A 21,481-nucleotide genomic window follows, 5' to 3' on the forward strand; every position below is an offset into this window, starting at 1 on the left:
CCTGCATGTCCGATTCAAGATGGGTCTGGCTCAAAAGAACCCCCCCCCCCCGCTTGACGTTTACAAAAAACAACATACCATGGAATATTGCTGAGCATCCCCGATGCTCTTTTCATGGAACATTGCGGGTCTAAGAACAAAGCTATAGGATGTGTACTGGTAAATAATTTAAAGTATGCCTATTTCAGGAGACATAGGCTCTCTATAATATTTTTAGGCAAGGATTTATCTCACACTGTAAATATGCCATTCAAGCTACGGTGGGCATGCTGGCGGAGTGGCTCATCATTTGACTAAAAATGTTGTTGGACTACGACTACAAAGAATACACATTGACTCTCCTGATATGTGAGCCCAGAGAGTGACGTTCAAGGATAGGCCTTTCTATTTGGTTATTAATATTTATAACAAAACGACCCCTTTTTCCCAAACATCTATTACTTTGAACATTTTATGTGCATTCTCTGCAGATTTGCCCAACTCTCATCGAATAATCATTGCAGGAGATTTTAACTCATGTTTTGAACCTTATACACCATATTTAGACCTTATTGATGAAGAGGACTGTCTTTGGGATATTCCATATTTTGATTCAACAGGGAAATTACCTTAATGAAGGGCAGCAGGTCTGTAGATTGTGGATATTATGGTCACATATGGTTTAAGAACAGGGAACAGGTGATTTCCTTCAGATTGTGACGCAAAACACACCTTTGTTAGAGAGAACTACAGTGACTATGTCCTGCTTGACATAAGGATATGGCATGAAATGTCTGATTTGACAGTAAGTATGATAGCAATTATTTTACCATCCTAATACTTTGGGAAAGGTTGAAAGAGAAGGGCCCCAGTAAATGCAGATACTGCTAATCCGGTGATGGTTACTGGTAATAAAAGAGTGCTTAAATGGGAGTCTCCTCAATTCTAAGGAATTACTAGCCAATCTTTATCAACTTGTATCGAACAAACTTGCTGTATTACAGCAAATAGAACCTACTCCTGGGCAAAGAGAGGCTGCTCATATAAACGTTTTAATAAACTGGGGATTCTATTTGGAAAAACTTGTGGGAGAAAAAGGGTCTTAAACCTCATAGGTGAAATAAATAGCTTGATCATAATTATAAGACTACAAAGGGTGTTCTCACCATTGCCGCGAAAAGCAAAGATAAATCTCTGATTTTTCTAGCGTTGAGGGATTATGCTAGCACTATAAGAGAGACATAAAACTTTGTGGGAAGAGGGACTATGGAAAATGTATTTATGGCAACTAGAGCCAAAGATGGTAAGCGTTTTTGGCATTTGGTATCTCAGAATGGGCACACTGACAAGCAGAGGCCAGTTTGTCATATATCCCCTGCTCAACAGTTGCCCGGGCCTATTTTTTGTCCCAGTCTGCCACTGGACTGTCCTGCTTGTTGCTCCCTTAGTTATTCTACCCTACCTCAGACACTGTTTTGCATGGCTGTGGTACCACGGGTGGCAAATTGTTTAGGACTCATTGTTAAAGGAGTTTCTGTGTCAGAAGCTTACTGACTGCTTCTGCTCAATGAAGTAACAGGCCTGCATGCGTATATTCCTGCCTGTCCTTGATCTTTAGTTGACAACATCAGATGAAAATGGCAGTCCATGTGCTGCACAACTTTCTGAATGCACCACCTCAAGGCAGGGGTGTAGCTTAGTCAGTGCGGATCAGGTGGTGAGAATGTTACATTTATCAACTAAAAAAGAAGTGATCTGCAGGATGGAAGAGTGAGATCTCCAAGGTTTAGGATGGACTGTTTCAATGTGAAACAGGGTCGGATTTGCATTAGGTGGGTCTCTGTCTAGAGTAGCACAGTGGGTGAAAATTGATGGGATGGAATGCTACCCCAAGAAATTGTCAATATTTAAACTATTTTCAAGCATTCCTCCTGCCACCTTATAGGTATTTGATTGCCAGTAGAATGCTTGGAATCCGGAGATTGGTGCAGCTTTCAAGCTACTACAGCCAATGCTTGTGAGTTTCCAAAAGTAGTAAATTAGCACCCATTCAAGGAGGACTTCTATTAGCGCAGATTTACTATTTTTTAAATAAACCATTCACTATATACATTTATGTTTTCACCCCCAAAAAAGTTAAATGCTCTTAGAAAATAAGAACCACAATGAAAACAGACATAGACATAGCAAGCAAGGCTCAAGGTCTCCCGACTCAACTACTAAACCCAGAATGCATTTGGAGGGTGTCACCCTCCACCCTCCCAAGATGCACCCCTTCCCATCCCACCTGGGCATGGTAGTTCTCCCTGAGAACTGATGACATGGCCACAAAAATCACAATAGCCTGGATACTAGACTCTGCCATGAAATCATTTGTTCCAAATTTATTTTCAATGCTTGATGAGCCCTGATGGTAGATTTGTCAAATCAGTGCAACTCCATGTTTCCATTGCTTGTCTTTTACAAATCATTTTATCGAGTGACTGACGGTTCCATGTACTAAACCAAAGATGCGAATAGACGTGGGTGCTTTTGGAAATTATTAGGGTGAGCTGAGCCAAGCCAAGAACATGTTTGGCAGGTATATCGTTCAACAAACATAAAGTAAATATAATACAGTCTCTTCAAAATTCCATTTTTTTAAATTCTTTAACAAGCAGAAGCGGTTTGCTGTAGTCCATCAGATTATATCACTGCTTGGACAGACATTTATTAAAGATGATAGTTTTTAACCATGAATTTACTAACATTAACGTCTAGCCCCCAATGACAATGCCATTTGTGAACTAAGAGGCAAGTCAGTAGTCATGTAAACTCTAAACATGGCCTAGATTCTTCAGTTCTGGGAGCTTCTGTTACATCGATGGGTACGACACAGGATTAGTTACCCAATAGATCTGGGTGCAAGACTGGTCGGCAGGAGAAAGGTGCAGTGTGGAAATCACCACACGGAGTCTTCAAACAATGTAACCACTTTGCTCGTGTGCTGGGGACTCAGTCACTCTGAAATTGTACCAGTGCTAATGCTGCAACTTTTGTGACATACAATGCATAACTTTTGGCTTTTATCCTGCAACATCGGCACGTGTGCTTTCTGCACGTGGGTCACCTTGGTGTAGGTTGGTGCTTCCTGGCATTGTTCTTTGGCATCTACTGACTCAACCTGCTGAGGGGTGTTGTCCACAACACTATTGGTGTGGGTTCCATAATACCATTGGTGTGGGTTCTGTGATACTCTGTTTGACATACACTTCCTTTGGCTTCAGTGCACTCTGCTTGTGTTTATGTTTCTGCAATTGAAAGTTCCACCATAATTGTAGTTTTAAGGCCATGTGTGCCTTAAATTCATTGATTGTAATGAATCCACAGCCTTTCTTCCCTTCCAAGGTGGAACAATCTATTCCTTTAAAGGAATGGAAAGAATATTTCTACAGATTCATAGATACATTTGACAATGAATAATTCACTCCTAAAAAGAAAACAAAAGTATTACTTTATTGCTGGGGACCGGGTGGACTCAAAACCTACAACTAGATTTTTTTTTAAAACACAAAGGGGGGTAATGTGTTTACGCATCCGTTAGAAGATTCAGAAGTGCATTTCTCTCCGATTGTGTGTGTGATCGTAGATAGATATGATGTTTTCCAGTGAAAACAAAGGAAAGCTGAAAGTGTGTACGACTATTTATCTACGTTATGTGCATTAGCACTGACATGCAGATTTGTTGTCCTGCAAGAGGAACTTATCCTGGACCAAATAATAATGCATGCAAGCAACCTGAATATTCGGGCAAACTGTCAGTCAAAGGCGAGTTTCCTTTGAAAGACGCTGTGGCTTTGATACAAAAAGCAAATTACCGGAGAGGTTTTCCAAAGCAGTTTTAGACGAGGCACAGGATGTCAAAGAGGTGAATAAAACGGTACCCTCTGAAAACAAGAAAGATGAGGAGAAAAGTAAAGGGAAAGTTAATAGTTTCTTGCAAGAAGGAAAGTTCAAGCTTGCGTACAGGGGTTAAATCTAGTCCCAAGCGAGTGCTATTGCTTTTGTTCTGCAGATCATTTGGCGTATTATAAGTTGTGTCCTGCTAGGAACCAAAAATGCTCCACTTGTGGTAATATTGGTCACTATGCCAAAGTTTGCGGAAAATTGAGCAATACAAAAGGAATGTGAACTGTGTGAATGAGGAAAGTGATGAGAATTCAGATGATTCTGACATGACCTTTATCAATCATGTGTTCTGTATTGATTATGACAGTTGTATGTGGCAAAGAAAGGACCTTCTGTGTTAGGTTAGGCTGACCAGGAAGAGTTGGGTATCATTTTAAATCCCAACTGTATGTATCCTGTCCTATCGGTCAGTGACAGTGATAACGATAGCGCTGACACTCTGAAAGAGTAAAATAAAGTATTTTCTGGCGAGGTAGGACTGTTGAATGATTTTGAGCATAGAATTGAATGAAATCTTCTGCGGTTCTGTGTGTCCACAAGATTAGTACTCATATCCATTAAAGAAGTGAACATGGAGTTATAGAAATAGTTGATGCAGACATAATTGAGCAAGCTGAATCCGCAGAATGGGTTTTTCCATTTTTTGTAGAAAGGCATCCCAATGGAAAAGTTAGGCTATGAGTGGATCTTAAAGAACTTAATAAAAACATTCTGGTGGATACTTTCCATTAGCCTGTATAAATTAGATATTTACGGCTACGAAAGATACGTGTTGGTATTCAATCTTGGATCTGAAATCAGCCTACCATGAGATGTCTTTATATGCAGACAGTAAGCAATTTACAGCGTTTGTTATTCCTTTTGGCTGATTACAATTTAGCAGGGTGCCCTTTGGTTTAGCATCTGCTTCCGCTTTATTCCAAAAAACAATGAGAAATATCTTCAAGGGGGTGGTGGGTATAATGTTTATCCAGGCTGATATCCTGGTTATGGACATAGACAGAATTGAACACAATGATAGAATTAAACAGGTCCTAGAATTCTAAGAGTAAAAGGGTTAACAGTAGAATTCAGCAAGTGTACATTCACACAAAATGAAGCTGTTATTTTGGTCACTGTAATTGTAAGAATGGTATCAAACCTAAGGAAGGATCGGTTGAAGCTATAAGGAAAGCACCTAGTCCAACTGGAATGGATGAAGTTAGAGCCTTTTAGGGGCTAATGGGATTTTATTCAGAATTCATTAACATATTTTCAGAAAAAGCATACCACATACAAGAATTACTCAAATGCAGAGTGAAATTTACATGCACCTTTTCTTAAAGGTTTTTATCCCATGTGCCAAATTATAGTAACCATGGATACAAGTAAAGGGCTGGGCGCAGTTCTTTCAAAATGTGATAATGAACGTAATGATTCGGTGGTCGCGTTTGCTTCACATGCTCTTACATCAGTTGAGGTAAGATATTCTGTGATCGAGAGCTAAACTTTAGCATGGGTGTGGGCTTTGAATCATTTTCACCTCTATGTGTGGGGTTTCCATGTTTTGATACGATCGGATCATAAACACATATCAAAAATTCTGACTACCACTGGGTTACAAAACGCATCACCCAGATTAAGTAGAATGTCAGTGAAATTGCTGGATTTCACATATGATGTTGAGTACTGGCTTGGTGTCAAGAACAGAGTCGCTGATTTCCTAAGTAGGATGCCATTATCCATTACAAAAGAAGACAAAGTCATGCAGTACGATGACAAAGTAGTGTTGCTATTTGATGGTGGCTTGGATGGCATTTCATTGAAAGAGTGCATGAACAATGTGGATGAGGATGATTGTTTAAAAAATTGCTGAATTTGTAAATAAAGGGTAGCCTAATAAAATAAATCTGAAGCCAAAAGAAATAATGTTTTGGGTGTATATTGAGGACAACATGTTATTCAGATGTGGAAATGTGGTTCCACCCGTAACCTTGAGGAAGAAGATACTGAAAGGATGCCATGAGGGTCATCAAGGTGTGTTCAAAACTAAACAGAGAGTGAAATACAATTATTGGTGGCCTGGTCTTGACAAGTAAATTGAAGTGGTAATTCATGATTACATTGAATGCAATAATCCAGACTTTTAAACCAACTTTATGTCCCAATGAGAGCCCAAACATGTTGTGGGAGAGAATTCGTTTGTACATTGTCAAACACATTGAATGTGTTGATGGTGAGTACAAGTACATTTTGGAAGTAGTTGATCACTTTTCAAAATGGCCACAGACAAATATTGTGCACAATGCTTACTGTGCAAGCATCACTACAGTTTTGGATAAACCTTTCATTGGGGAAGGACTACCAAAATGTGTTAGTACTCAAAATGGTCCACAATTCATATCTACTTCTTTTAAGAAATGTTTGGAAAGAAATGGTATTGTGCATAAAACTACTTCTGTTTATTATCCCGAAAGAAATGGTTCCAATGATCGCTTAAATAGAGTTTTCAAAGGAAGTATTTAAATGTCAAAGTGCAAGAAGTTGCATTGGTAATGTGTGATTTTCAAATGGATGTGGGCTTATAGGATCAACCCTAGTTTGGTATCTGATAACAATCCCTTTACATTGATGAGAGGAAAGGAGGCTTTGAGAAAAGATTTAAGATGGATGACTTCTTCCAAACAAGTGGAATGGTCCCCAGAACAAGTGCGAATGAAAATTGATTTAGCCAACAATCATATACGTTTTGGTGTGACAAAAAGTATGGATCAAAAGTGGTGAAACTTAAATGTGGAGATTGGGTTGAACTGAGAAAGGAAAAGAAGGTCAAGAAGTATGTGAAATATCTTGCAATTCAGGTGAAATAAGTGATGGAAAGGTATGGCACATGAGCAGAGTGACAAGATGTCACTTGGTGATAGGGTGCCTGATTACAATATCAACAGTTATGATGTGATGGATTTGGATGAGGTTGGAAATGATTCAAAAGAAGGGAATGGTGAGTCCAAGGATGGATTGTGTGACGCGACTGACAATATTGGCTCACCAAATGACAATGGTAGCAGACAGGGAAATTAGCTTAGTTTGCCCAAGGAGTGTGATAAAGATAATAGCATTCACAACACAAGGGGAAGGTTAGGGAGAGTAATTACTAAAACTGAAAATGATGACGACTTTATCATCAATGTTTAGTTAAATTGCATTTTAGTTTGCCATTTCTGTATGTATTATATGAGACTATTGTAACCTTCCAATAAACAATGTTAATTTAGTATTAAGTGTGTAATACATGCTAGCAATATGTAATTTATTGTTTTTTAAATTTTATGAGTGGAAGATGTGTTGTAAAGTTGTAAGCTTCACTAGCCATGTGCACAGGGCATTGTAATGTGCTTAGATTCTATTAACCCCTTTAGTGCGGCGCGAATTTTCGCGCTGTGCTGAAGGTTCTAATGAGCCTATGGGCTCATGACGGAACGGTTCCGTCATGAGCACAGCTCAACCGACGCTCATGACGGAACCGTTCTGTTATGAGCATGGAAGGGGTTAACACCATTGCCCCGGTCGGAGCATCACCTGTTATGCATAGATTCGAATGAAAGTGCGAATGAAAATTGATTTAGCCAACAATCATATACGTTTTGGTGTGACAAAAAGTATGGATCAAAAGTGGTGAAACTTAAATGTGGAGATTGGGTTGAACTGAGAAAGGAAAAGAAGGTCAAGAAGTATGTGAAATATCTTGCAATTCAGGTGAACTAAGTGATGGAAAGGTATGGCACATGAGCAGAGTGACAAGATGTCACTCTGGTGATAGGGTGCCTGATTACAATATCAACAGTTATGATGTGATGGATTTGGATGAGGTTGGAAATGATTCAAAAGAAGGGAATGGTGAGTCCAAGGATGGATTGTGTGACGCGACTGACAATATTGGCTCACCAAATGACAATGGTAGCAGACAGGGAAATTAGCTTAGTTTGCCCAAGGAGTGTGATAAAGATAATAGCATTCACAACACAAGGGGAAGGTTAGGGAGAGTAATTACTAAAACTGAAAATGATGACGACTTTATCATCAATGTTTAGTTAAATTGCATTGTAGTTTGTCATTTCTGTATGTATTATATGAGACTATTGTAACCTTCCAATAAACAATGTTAATTTAGTATTAAGGGGCCGATTAGGATGGCGGTTTTTCCGCATCCTCCGGGCCGGCGGAAGTGTCCGCCGGCCTGGAGGATGCGGAAAAACCGCGGCGGAGACTCCAAAGACCCACCGCCAAATTAGGATGGCTGGTGGGTCTGGAATTCCGTCCGCCGCTTTTCCGCCGCGGTCGGCTTCCGACCGCGGCGGAAAAGCTATAACATGGCAGGCGGTGTCTATGAGACACCGTCCGCCATATTATGATGTTTGTGTAAATATGCTTTTCCACGGCGGCTTTTCCGCCATGGAAAAGCATACGGACATTCACTTTGGGGGCCCGTTGCGGGCCCCCTGGGTGAATGGGGGGTGGGGGGTGCACATGGGGGGTACCTATGGTACCCCCCAGCATTTGCGTACACAAAGCAGCAGGCACCGTGCGGTGCCTGCCGCTTTGTGCATGTAAATGCAACACATGCATTTTTAACATTGCAGCGGGTGCAGCTTGAAGCTGCACCCGCCGCAATGTTAATAATAGAGGATGTGACCGCCACCCTGGCGGTCACATCCTAATTGCCATGGAGGGACCGCCGCTGCCCATGCGGACGGTCCCTCCTACTCAGGGTTGGCGGACGGACGCAAGTCCGTCCGCCATCCTAATCGGCCCCTAAGTGTGTAATACATGCTAGCAATATGTAATTTATTGTTTTTGAAATTTTATGAGTGGAAGATGTGTTGTAAAGTTGTAAGCTTCACTAGCCATGTGCACAGGGCATTGTAATGTGCTTAGATTCTATTAACCCCTTCAGTGCGGCGCGAATTTTCGCGCTGTGCTGAAGGTTCTAATGAGCCTATGGGCTCAGTACGGAAGGGTTCCGTCATGAGCACAGCTCAACCGACGCTCATGACGGAACCGTTCTGTTATGAGCATGGAAGGGGTTAACACCATTGCCCCGGTCGGAGCATCACCTGTTATGCATAGATTCCACTGATCACAGTTAAACGGTTGTAGGAGAGTTGTCAGACGATGCTATAGGAGTACGACGTGTCTAGGGCTGTATGGAATAAACTTACCTGTGAACATGCTTACTGCCAAGTCATTACTACAGGTGTTAGTGGTGAAACACGGTGGGGTCTCTTAGGACAAATTTAATGCGCCTTCTCTTATTTCTTTCTTTTTTGTTTTACAAACTAAACACGTGCTAATCCCCACATAAATTGGGTGATGCCACCTCATAAATGGGTGGGCTCTGAATAGCACCTGAACATTATGTATTATAGAAGCCCTTGTGTCGGGGCCAGTGTAGAGTTCCATTTGCAAAGCTCACTTTAGAGGCATCCTTTCTGAGGCATACGTACACTATTGCAGTCCAAAACAAACTTGCCCCGAAATGCAAAATCTTGCACTCATTTGACTTTCAGAAGCATTTCTCAAAAATCGTTGCCTTCTTTTTATTCTTTATCTGAACTCCAGTTCAACCGACGTTTCGTCCTGTTTTTTATTCAAGTATCCCACATTTTACTTTGTGTAGTTACATTTATATTAGCTTTGCTCGCGTTTGCACTTTGCTTGCCTCGCTGTGTTCAAGTTAAGCAACGTTCATTTGATATTTCAGAAATAGAAGCATTATGCATTAAGTATTGTGTAGCATGAAATATGAATATTTAAATAGTCCTAAAACCTCCCCAATCATATGTTTAGTATTCCAACACTATCAAATTATACAGAAAAATCATAGTCATACTTAAAAAAACATCACTTTGCATAATCATCAATCTCATTTGACAATGAGCTGCAATATGTAACGAGTCCCAGTTTTACTCTGCAAAAGACATGATGAATATAAATGTACAGAATATACATATCAGATTTGCATTTAAACAAAGGTATCAGTACAATCGGCTTCCTTTCATCATATGCAGCATGGCCTGGTTTCTGAGGCCCAAGAAACTGAGAAACCAATCTCCCTTACAAGGCACAAAATTACTTCTAGAATTTGTCATGCAAGAACCACAAAATACTTTGATTAAGATTTATACAAAAGTAGAACAACCAAGTTTCTCCCCAGCTTTTCACTAGGGAGAGAGTAGCAAAGAGCCATATTTATAAAGATATGGTGCAGCTTCTCTCTTCCGAGTACGGGCACTCAAACGGGTTGCCTAGTGCCATGCATACACATTTGCAGTATAGTGTAGATTCTGTTCGTGACGTCTACTACAGATTTGGTACTCGAAAGATGCCCTTGAGTGAATGCCCTTGCGGAGGAGCGATTGGGAAAAGCGACGGGGTGGACGTCAGGACTCAGGCAAAGAATCAGGCACTTGGGCCCTGGAAATGGCAGAAAGCTGGTCTGTGCAAGCTAAGAAGGACTGGAACACTAGACCATATACTGAAGCATTGGCACTCATTCCCTCACTTCCTGGGTCTTGGATCACTATAGGGTGAAGTGCTGTACAGTGCTACTCAAGACTTCACCTGAAGTAAGGCCTGTGCCTGTCACTTTGTTGCAATGGTTCTGATTTCGTATAATTTTGCACCATAGTGCGTCCCTCATGTTTGTTGTTTTCCTTCCACTCACTTCCCCCTGGTTCCCTACTTAGTCTTACCTCTCCTTGTCTTTGCTTTTTTGCGTTCACACCTTTGGAGCTTGTTCACATTATTTGTCTAATATTGATTCAACCAGCTGGCGTCACCTAAATACATCTCATTCTCGGTCTTCTATCTGGTTAGAACCACCAACCCTTAGCATCCAGACAGAGTGGTACCCTCCACTGAAACAGACTATTACTTAAAGGGGCGTGAGCTCCAGTTCGGAGTGTATCACTCTCATTCCCTGATGTGTCTGGTGATATGTTCCACTCTTCATAACAGTGTAGGTATTCAGGGTTGGCAGGCACCTTCAGCGAGTCTTTGACTCTGGAATCAAGGGGTCCATGTGTTCACTTTAATCTTGATGAGCCTCAAGTGTCTAATGCTTGTAGCTCCTTATGACATTTAAGTGAAAATTCCACCATCAAGGGTCTGTTGCAGGGGAACAAACTCGAGCATCATGGTGGCATCAGTGATGGCATCGTATTAAGGCAACTGCAGTATAATGCTTTCCAAGCAGCCTATTTGTTTTCTTAGGTTACTTACAGCTCTTCCTCTGCCCACTATTTCAAGCTTGCAGCTCACAAATCTCCAGACAGTTTCACTTTTGAGGATGTTGCCTCCATGGCTTTCATTTACCAATCCGGGACATTTCCCCTTATTGTAGGTATTTGGTTATAGAGACCTAACTCCTGTTTAAATTGCAGCAGGAGCATTGTGATCATGTTGCAATTGAAATAAAGAAAGGAGTGCGTATGTAAATATTTTAGACAATACCACAGAAAATCTACATATACGAATTAGATACAATTTGTTGCCCAAACCCATTAATTTAGCCAGTAGACCATGTCTTCTCCTACCTAAATGTATAATCTCCTTTCATCATTTCTAGCAATAGCTCTTGTTCTCATCCCACTCACAGCATTTTATACATATCTCACGTCTGTCCCACGTCTGTCCCATGATTTGTCTTTTTCTGAGGAACGTGCATGTCCATTTGCTTTTTTTCCTCTTATTTGTGTATCCATTCACTAGAGCATTTTTTGGTAAACCAATCCTTCCGGAAAGCTGGCAAATGCTCTCCTATGCATGTCCACATGCTCTCCCATCCAACATCATGATAAAAGTTCAATCAATGTTCACATCTTGAGAGCAAAGGTCTATCTTGGGCAGCAAAGACATATTAACATATCAACTGGGTGATATAATAAGGCTTTTTTGTCATTTATCGTAACTCTGGATATCGATTTTTGCATTTTGAACAATGTTATTTTTTTACTTTTTTCATTTATCCGGGTGGTGTTTTTGGCAGAGCTCTGTTTTGTTTTAGATAATATGTTCCGTAGGCACTAAGCACTTTGCAATCTGTCAACACAGAACAGTACATGCTGGAATGGGTGAAACACATTTTAAACTGATGCAAGGCAGACAACGAGGCACCACATTGGTTCTGGGAGGGACATGGCAAGAAGGTGCCTGGTGTTGTAAGGGGTCGTACAAGATTTATCCAAGAGGGTGATTTGGTGAAAATTAAACCAGGTGGTGTGAGTAAAAGAATATCAAAGTTCAGAGGTCTATACAAAGTCAAGGTTAATGGTGGAAATTAGGTGAAGTTGGAACTTTAGGAGGGTAGCACTTTATCAGAAGCAAGGGGAACTTCAAGACGTGTCTAAGGAAGCAGATGTGTCAAATTTCCCATAGTTATTCATGAGAAATGAGGATTTTAAGGGCACTCAGTACAGCACAAACCTTTTCTCAGGGGAGAGTGAGGGTGAGTCACGAGTCTCATTACAGAGGGAAAGGGAAGTGAGACCAAAGAGAATGCCCAGTTTTTTAAATGCTTGAGTAATGCATTGTCTGTATGGGTTTTAAAGAAAACGAGTAGAGTTGTAAAGCTTTATGTTGTTCCTTAGTAGATACAGTGGGGTTACTTTGTACCATCTGTTTAGTACTAGAGAGGTATTGTTCATGTTGAGTGTGGTTGTTTTCAGTATTATTTTGTATCTCCACGAGTGTTCTCCAGTCCCACCTATACGTACTTTCCTTTTGTTTGGTTTCTGATCGTGTGATCCTTTACCTTGTCCAGGGTGGGGCGTAGTTCTGTTTCCTTATATATTATTCTTATCCCACCCTCTGTTAATTAGATTGTTGTGGTTAATTTGTTAATGCAAAGACGAGAAATGTGTCATAATATTATTTGGCAGCCTCAGCAAAGTTGAGACTGTTGTGATTTAATAACGTAGTTATGACATGGTCTGGATTCTAACTTGAGCAGTTGGGGTTGTTGATTGTAATCGCGCATGGCTGTGACTCAGGGAGGTGGCTCCTGTCTCTTGATAATAAACTACTTAGAAGATTGACATGTGGCTACCAATAATTTACTACAGCCTCCTAGTTGGTTCTGGTCATTGCCACTTGCATTGATTTTTCTGTAACCAGCGAAATGATCTGAGACCATTAAACACCAGGTTTGCAGTTCCTAGGAAGGAGCTTGGTGCAGCATGTAGCTGATGTATGTAACTACAACATTCTTCTGAGAGAGCTCTTGTATCCTCAGTGCCATTGCCTGGGCCTTTGTTTTGTCTCATGGCCATGATGTAGATTTGAAATGTGGTTGTGGAGGGGTGGCAAAAAAAGGAATCTTGTAAACTTCTTGTATTATGCGGAGACCCCAACGATCTAACACATTCCCTTGCCACTGAAGAAGAAAGAGTCTGAGTTTTGCTCATACCCCCGGATAGTCATGTTTTGGGTAGGTCTGGAGGACTGGGGATGTGTGGTCAGGATCTGAAGACAAATGCAGCCCCCCAGGCATGGGCCCGACCTTGAAAGGGGAAGGAATAATTTTCTGGAGCAGGCTGAGCAGATTTCCTAAACAGAAAATATTTTTTTCCTGAGCCATCTTAAAATGTTTTAGAATCTTCTTCTCCTCCACAGCCTTTTGCACCATGTCAGCAAGTTTGCTACTGTTAGAAATGGGATTTCTGGTTGGCTAAGGTTTGTACCAAAGCCAGGCAGAAACCACCACTCTAGTCAGGGGAAGGGAGTTACACTACTAAAACAACCCCTGCTCACCCCCTTGGTAGCTTGGCACCAGCAGTCAGGCTTATCTTATAGGCAGTGTGTAAAGCATTTGCACATCACCAACAGTAATACAGTGTAAGCACTACAAATGGACACCACACAAGTTTAGAAAAATATCCAATATTTTTATATACTTAAACAAGATCAAATACGATAAAAATCCACAGTACAGTACTTAAAATTAGTTGCGTTGCAAGATGTCTTTAAATTGCAAAGTTACGCTGAAAACACAGTTCGTACGAGTCGGTAGCTCGGTCCGAGTCTACTGCCATGCTGAAAATAACAAAGTCTCAAAGTTCTGGCTGACCGCGTCGGTGCGGGCCATCAACAGCGGGACAGACTCGTTAACAGTACCTTTCTTAGTGCGACTCACACAGTGTGAGTCGGTCTTGGCATCCATCGCGTGGAAACGGTGCACGGTGCGGTGTCCCTCGATGCGGTGCAAGCAGCGGCTCAGTGACGATCGACCAGACAGCGTCGGTTAGACCAATGCTTGCGGTGCAGGGCGAGTCGGTGTTCGATGCGGTGCTGGCAGGATGTGGTGCAGGTTACAGAGCCGGTCATGGCGTCCGTTGCAGTTATGGTGTAAAAGTGGAAGCGGTGCACGGTGCGGTATCCCTCGATGCGTTGTAGGCAGAGGCTCAGTGACGATTGTCCAGACGGCGTCGGTGAGACCAAGGCGTGCGGGGCAGGGCGAGACGGTGCTCGATGCGGTGCTGGCAAGTTGCGATGCAGTGACAGTGCCGGTTTGGCAGGGAATTGGCGCTGGCCAAGCCGGACAGCTGTACGGGATGAGTCGGTCAAGGGTGTCGAGCCAACAGCGACCGTGCCGGTGAGCCCAAGCCAGCGAAGTGAAGCGAGGCAATGCAGGATGCGGTGCCTCTCGATGCTGTACGAGCAGCAGCTCGGTGACTATCGTCCAGGACGGCGTCGGTGAGACCAAGGCGGGCGGTGCAGGGCGAGACGGTGCTTCGATGCGGTGCCCTCAGGACACAAGGCTAGTGTAGGAGTCGGATGACAGAGTCGGTCGTGGTTCCCTCTTCTCTGTGGCAACTGAAACAACGGTTCCAGGAGCGGTACCCAGACGTTGGTGAAATCTTTGCAGTCCCTGAGACTTCTTAACAGGAGGCCAGCTCGATTTCAGGCACTTGGAGATACTCAGCACAAGTAGAGAAAGTTCAGTCCAGTCTTTTCACTGCCCAAGGCAGAAGCAGCAGCTGCAGGCCAACCCAACAAAGTAGCAACACAGCAAACGGGCAGTACTCCTCCTGGCAGCTCTTCCAGCTCTTCTTCTTGGCAGGTTCCTTGATTCCAGCAAGATCTAAAGTCTTGGGGTCTGGGCCCTAATATTTATACCAGCAATTCCTTTGACCTCTGAAGGTAGAGGGGCCTGGACCTAGTTCAAACCAGTTTGGGGTGCAATCTGCCAGGGTGCACCTTCTCTCTTTGTCAGTGTGGGCCAGGGTCCTCAGACGTACCACAAGAGGTGGAGCCAACATTGTGGAAGACGAGCCCAGCCCTATTCAGACCAAGGTGCTACTCCTCCCACCCATCTAGGTGTAGATGTGCCTATTCAGTCCGGCTGAATCACCCAGTCTCCCCCCAGCTCCTGTCACTCACAACCCAGACAGACAATACACACTGCAGAGGCAGGCTGGATGGTTAGGTCAGAAAATACCCACTTTCTAAAAGTGGTATTTTCAAACACAGAATGTTAAAACCAACTTTACTAAAAGATGTATTTTATCATTCTGAGTTCAGGCATGCTAAACTTTGGGGAGAGGAGTTGGCCTAACGGCTAGGGCGCTCGACCTCGGACCTGGAGGAACTGGGTTCGAGTCTCGGTAACGACGCCAAAACCTCCTGTGATTCTGGGCAAATCACTTAATCTCCCCGTGCCTAAAATGAAAGTGTGTCCTCATGTAACGTAACTGGAAAATGTGTAAGGCGCTCTGATACCTGATTCGGTTCGGGTCTAGTTCACGCTATATAAAACTCTGCAAAAAAAAAATAACTCGATTGTCTACCATGTTCCCTGAGTCAGTTAGGATCATAGGATGTAATGATCAAACTGCCCATTCTGGCCTATGGAGAATAGTGAAATAGTGAAAAATGAAGTAGGCTGTAAGTCACTATCAGGACATGCCACACACACCAGGGCATGTCCTACCTTTTACATACAATGCAGCCTGCCCATGGGGGTACCTTGGGCCTACCTTAGGGGTGACTCGCATGTAGAAAAGGGAAGGTTTAGGGACTTGCAAGTGTGTGCACTTGCCAAGTCAACATGGCAGCCCCAGGCTGTGCACAGGCTCTCCAAAGGCAGGCCAGAGTTACATTTCACTGGCTGTTTGTGTGGGTGGCACAATCTAGTGCTGCAGCCCACCAACAGCATTTGATTTAGAGGCCCTGGCACTCACAGTGCACTTTACTAGGGACTCATACATAAATCAAATATGCCAATCATGGAAACATCAATCCATAACACATTTTATACAGGATCACTTGCACTTTACCACTGGACAGCAGTGAATCAAAACCGGGAGGTCAGAAAGCACAAAGTCAGGGGAAACACGCCAAAAGATGCCAAGTCTAACAGCTCCCAAACAATTGTGACCCTGGAAAGGCAATTTGTGAATAGTGCTCTGTTGGGTAGCTTCTAATTTCCAGGACCATATCCAAAGTAAACTGCCACTGAAGCACCTGGTGCAGATGCTGCTGATCCTAAACAATCAAACAAGACAACCACCAGAAATTGGGAAATGCAGGTTGGGGCAATTGTCTTGGATACAATCATATAAGGACTGAGCTTTAGCCTCAAAACCCAGCGTTTCTCAAATGTGAATCAACAAGTCATGCATCAAAAGAAGAATAACCTTCAAACTGCACACACATGCCTACAAAGCCGTCCACAACACCGGACCCCAATACCTCAATGAATGAATCTCATTCCATGCCCCAAAGAGAAACCTCTGCTCTGCTGACCTCGCCCTAGCCATGGTCCCCAGCATCCACATGTGGTAGATCCTTCTCCATTCTTTGCAACCAAGACCTGCAACGAACTCCTCCACAGCTTCTGACGAAGTCCAACATTGCACCAATTCAGAAAGAGGACCTCAACACCTGGCTCTCCAAATGGCCAATGGAGCTGCGCGCGGCTCCCCCGGCGCCTTGAGACCCTCACGAGGGAGTAGTGCACTCTCAGACCCCTGATTGACAAATGTGTCCCGTATATATATATATATATATATATATATATATATATATATATATATATATATATATATATATATATATATATATATATATAATATATAAATATATAAATGTATATCTAAGAAAGAAGTGACTCAAACAGATAGATTCACCAAAGAACAAAAATATATTTCCACTACAACGTTTCAGCTTCCGCCTTCCTCAGGTAGTTTCAAGATGGAAAGCTGAAACGTTGTAGTGGAAATATATTTTTGTTCTTTGGTGAATCTATCTGTTTGAGTCACTTCTTTTTTAGATATTTTATTTCTTTGTGACTCATTGTATCCTTTGGGATCCAGATTTTTTCCCTGGCTGGCTGTTGTTTTCGTGCTCAGCTTATTTTATTTCCCAATGTCCAGACGCGTTTCGCAGCTTGTCGCCGCTTGCTCACTCGAGTGGTCCCTTCGATAATGAAAACCCCAGTGGGTGCCGTTTTGCATGAGGTGACTCCTGGTATTTCCCCAGTGGGTTGAGTGGGGCTAAGCATCTCGCCATACTGATTGGTATGCATCCTTCCACACGGCTCTTTCATTGCTCTGTGTCTGGAGGTTTTCCAAACACCGGTTCCATACGCTGGACGGCAGGGCATTTCCGCGACCTAGGCCAGGCCGCATTCAAATCCACACAAAAAAAGGTTGCCCAATAAGGAAATGCCACACAATGAAATTCTGGATGCCTTTAATGGAGGAACAACAGGGCAGCAGAGAAACAGTGTCCCCCTCAAACGATAGAAGCCTAACGCGTTTCGAGTACTCCATGTACTCTTGTTCACGGGCAGAGAGTAAATGAGCAGAGCGGCAGTTGCGAAGGTCCATGAATTTGAAAAACAGTCCCGCCCTTGTGGGCGTATGCACTCAGGCATTATGGTTGTTGTGGTCCCTTCGATAACGAAAACCCCAGTGGGTGCCGTTTTGCATGAGGTGACTCCTGGTATTTCCCCAGTGGGTTGAGTGGGGGCTAAGCATCTCGCCATACTGATTGGTATGCATCCCTCCACACGGCATTCCACATCATTGTTCTTTAGCTCACTTCGCAACCCCAGTTCAGACCCAGCAATATGCAAATCAGTCTTGCTCCTGTGCCTCATGGGAACAACCCAGCCCGAACTGCCACGCCAGGTCTTCCCTGAACCGGAAACAAGCACCCTGGAACCGGCTTCGGGGTAACAACCCTCTTCAGCCAGGCTAGCTTGAATCCAATGGCAAAGTGAGCAAGGGACCTACGTTCCGGGCATACCCTACCAACTTGGGTAAACAAAACAAACACAAGGCGATGATGAACAGAGCGCTGAAACTCTTCAGACACTCACCCCCAGTGAAGGATCTGGGTTTAATTCATTATCTTTCTTTAGCTCACTTTGCCACCCCTGTTCAGACCCAGCCAAATGCAAATCACGATGTTCGAACTGCCAAGCCAAGTCTTCATTGGACTGGAAACACGCATCCTGGGACCAAGGAGACCAGTGCAACAAAGCACATCACGTGGCCCAGCGACAGTGAAATTCAGAAATACGCGGCAAATGAAGTAAGACAAAAGCGCTAGTAAGAAAACAATAAACATAGTGGTAGACTTACAATCGTCTATCAGAGCTGACTGGAAACAAATACAGGCCAAGTGGAAGGGAGAGAAGTATTTATAGAGGGATCAATGGACATAGAAAGTAGACTGTGTTTTAGGAGCCTTCGACTTAGAATAGTGGTGACGTTCCTGACGGAGGCAGGATCGCCTCATACCATTAGGACTTGGATGAAGAGGACGAAGGTGAGGGGGTAATGTTGCTGCTGCAAATCGATTAATCTGTACTTAAGACCCTTACATTTAATCCCCTGTGAGGAGACAATGAGTTAAGAAGAACAATAAAGGGATTAGCAATGTTTAGGACACGGCCAACTGTGGGAGAGTTTTCTACAGTCTTGCAGCAATACATAAGTGAAATGGATGACTGGGGCCTGGCCACCACTGTGCAGGCAGACCATATAGCAGGCCGTTTGCCTACCTCTCTGAATAATCTCTACATTTCCACACAAATCATATACATTCGATGCCCATGAACATTCACTTCATTTGCAGATGTTTCCAACACATACTTATTACAAATAGACATATTTTAGAAATATCTCTCTCTTTTGTGTATTTTTCCTCCAGCATCACATCCCATCTTTCAAGACTCTCTCTTACTTTGATAGTTGTGCGTGACCGGGAGGGTGGCTTAGACGCTTTTATGTTGTACAGTTCTTTTGTAATGTTAGGCAATTATTGTTTTAGTTTAGAATATTCTCCTGGCTGCAGAACCATAGAAGGTTTGGTGCAAGTGCACGAGTACCTGAAACCGACGTATTCAGGGGCAGATTTACAAGTCCCTTGCGCCACCTTTGCGTCACTTTTCCCATGTTAAACGTGACGCAAATGTGGCGCAAGGGGCTGTAAATCTGCCCCTCAGTGTTTACTTGTTAAACAAACAAAAAATTGCAACTGGAACATATGCTGAATACAAACTGAGTGTTTTTTTTATTTTTATTGCAGGTGTTTTCCTTGTACTGCTTCAAATGACAGCTCGATTAACTGCGACATGCCCGCCTTCATGTGTCGTATGCTCGGAAGATGTAACTGTATGCCAAGGACTGCCTTATATATTAGGTACAGTAGCTAATTTTCCAAGCCTTCATTAAAGGGAGCGCTGATGTATCGCCATAGCTCTCTCAATAGGCCCTATTGGATTAGCTGCTAATGGACTCTGTTAGTGAGAGATAAACTTGAACACACCTGAATTTCACACAGGCACTAAGTAATGATGACATAATTTACTTTCCGTTCGCTGGGATGCTTTACAAAACGAGTTTAAGGGTTTCCTCGGTAATGGAATCCTTTGTTTCAGTGAGCGAATGGAGCCATTTCACGCGGACAACCCCTTTTTAAAAAGAAATGCATCATCTTAATAAGTTTTCTCACGTTTGTGCAGAGTTCATTGCTTCCATTTGCTGAAAGAAATACCCATTTGTCTTAAAACGCTGTGATAAAACCGCTGTGTTTTTTTAAAAGATTAAGCCTTAAACTGCGGTATGAAATTGTATCTAAACACCATGAGGCGCTGAAGCGGTCTTTTTAGCATTGCATGTCTTACACTTTAGAATTCTGGAAACGTATTTTTCTTCATTGTAGATTGGTAAAGAATAATTATGAAATTACAAAATGGAGAATAAATGAACATCGCATACAATCTTAATTTGATAATTAAAAAGCACTCGGCAGATCAGCACATAGTTGGTCTATCAATAAATGGTCTTGGCTCCAAATAGATATCTTTTTAACTGTTTGGTGGTAACAGAACTAAGAGGCTCATTATGAAAGCGGTGAATCCGCCGCCGGCAGCCGGCAGGTTGCGGATTTACCGCCAAATTGCACCCATTCTCCGCTTGCCATATTATGATGGCAGGTGGTTTGCTGGAGGACGGGAATTCCGTCTGCCACAGGCAATCGTTTTGATTGCCTGGCAGACCCGGAAAGCATACCCGGAATGGTGGCGGTGCCTAGCAGGCACCATCCGCATATTAGGATGCTTCCTCTCCGCCAGTGGTGAATGGCGGTTCAACTGCCATTCAAAGGCTGGCGGAGATTGACTTCGGGGGCTCGCTGCGGGCCCCTCTTGTATTGGGGGGAGGTGTGGGTGAACTGGAGCGTACCCAAGGTACCCCCTTCATTTCCCTGCACCATGTGGAAGGCACCGCATGGTGCTTGCAACGTAGTGCAGGGAAATGCAAGACCTTCATGTTTTCCATTGCGGTGGGTACTGCAGCCTGCAGCACCCGCCGCAATGGTAAACATGTCCAATGCAACCACTACAGTGGCGGTCGCATTGTAATTCCCTGGTTGGGACCGCCGCCATATAGGCGGACGGTCCCAATTCCTGTGACAAGTCCGTCCGCCATCGTAATGAGCCCCTTAGTATTCAATATCACCATAAAGTGATACTGAATGGCTTCACCTCTTATCCATGATTCAATGGCTTTTTGTCTCAATTCATTGCTTCCTACACGGCGTTTTTCTTTCTTATTCTTATTTTTTTCCCACCTAAAGAGCATTTTGGTCTCACTTTGGCCCGATTCACAAAAGCTAGACTTTTGGTCTAAGTTTACTTTTGTGAATACCGAAAAGTAGTAAAGGCAGACTTTTGGTCTATGTTTACCTTAGTGAATACCGAAAAGTAATAAAGCTAGACTTTTGGTTCAAGTTTACCTTTATGGATATCCAAAAGTAATAAACTTACACAAAAGTGTAAACTTACCTTTGTGAATTGGACCCGTTTTTTTTAATTCCATGGATTGTATCCTTCCACTGCTACCTTCATGGGGGACTATTTTGTTTCTCTCTTTATATTTATGACTCTTTCTTCATCCTTCTGTCCTGCCATGCTCTTTTAGTTCAAAATTAGATCCTCCAGCACCCTCTTGCCCCATATATGCTGGGAACTCTATTAACTGCTCATACATCTGCGTGCAGATAT

The 21,481-nt window shown here is 43.0% G+C and overlaps 1 protein-coding gene across 2 annotated transcripts in view; it reads right to left on the reverse strand.

Annotated features, from left to right (window-relative positions):
* Positions 1 to 21,481, reverse strand: part of TNNI3K (TNNI3 interacting kinase) — a 2,668,544-nt gene that overhangs the window by 213,081 nt on the left and 2,433,982 nt on the right. The window lies entirely within an intron of this gene.

This window comes from Lissotriton helveticus, chromosome 1_2 (assembly GCF_964261635.1).
Source record: "Lissotriton helveticus chromosome 1_2, aLisHel1.1, whole genome shotgun sequence".
Lineage (NCBI taxonomy): Eukaryota > Metazoa > Chordata > Amphibia > Caudata > Salamandridae > Lissotriton > Lissotriton helveticus.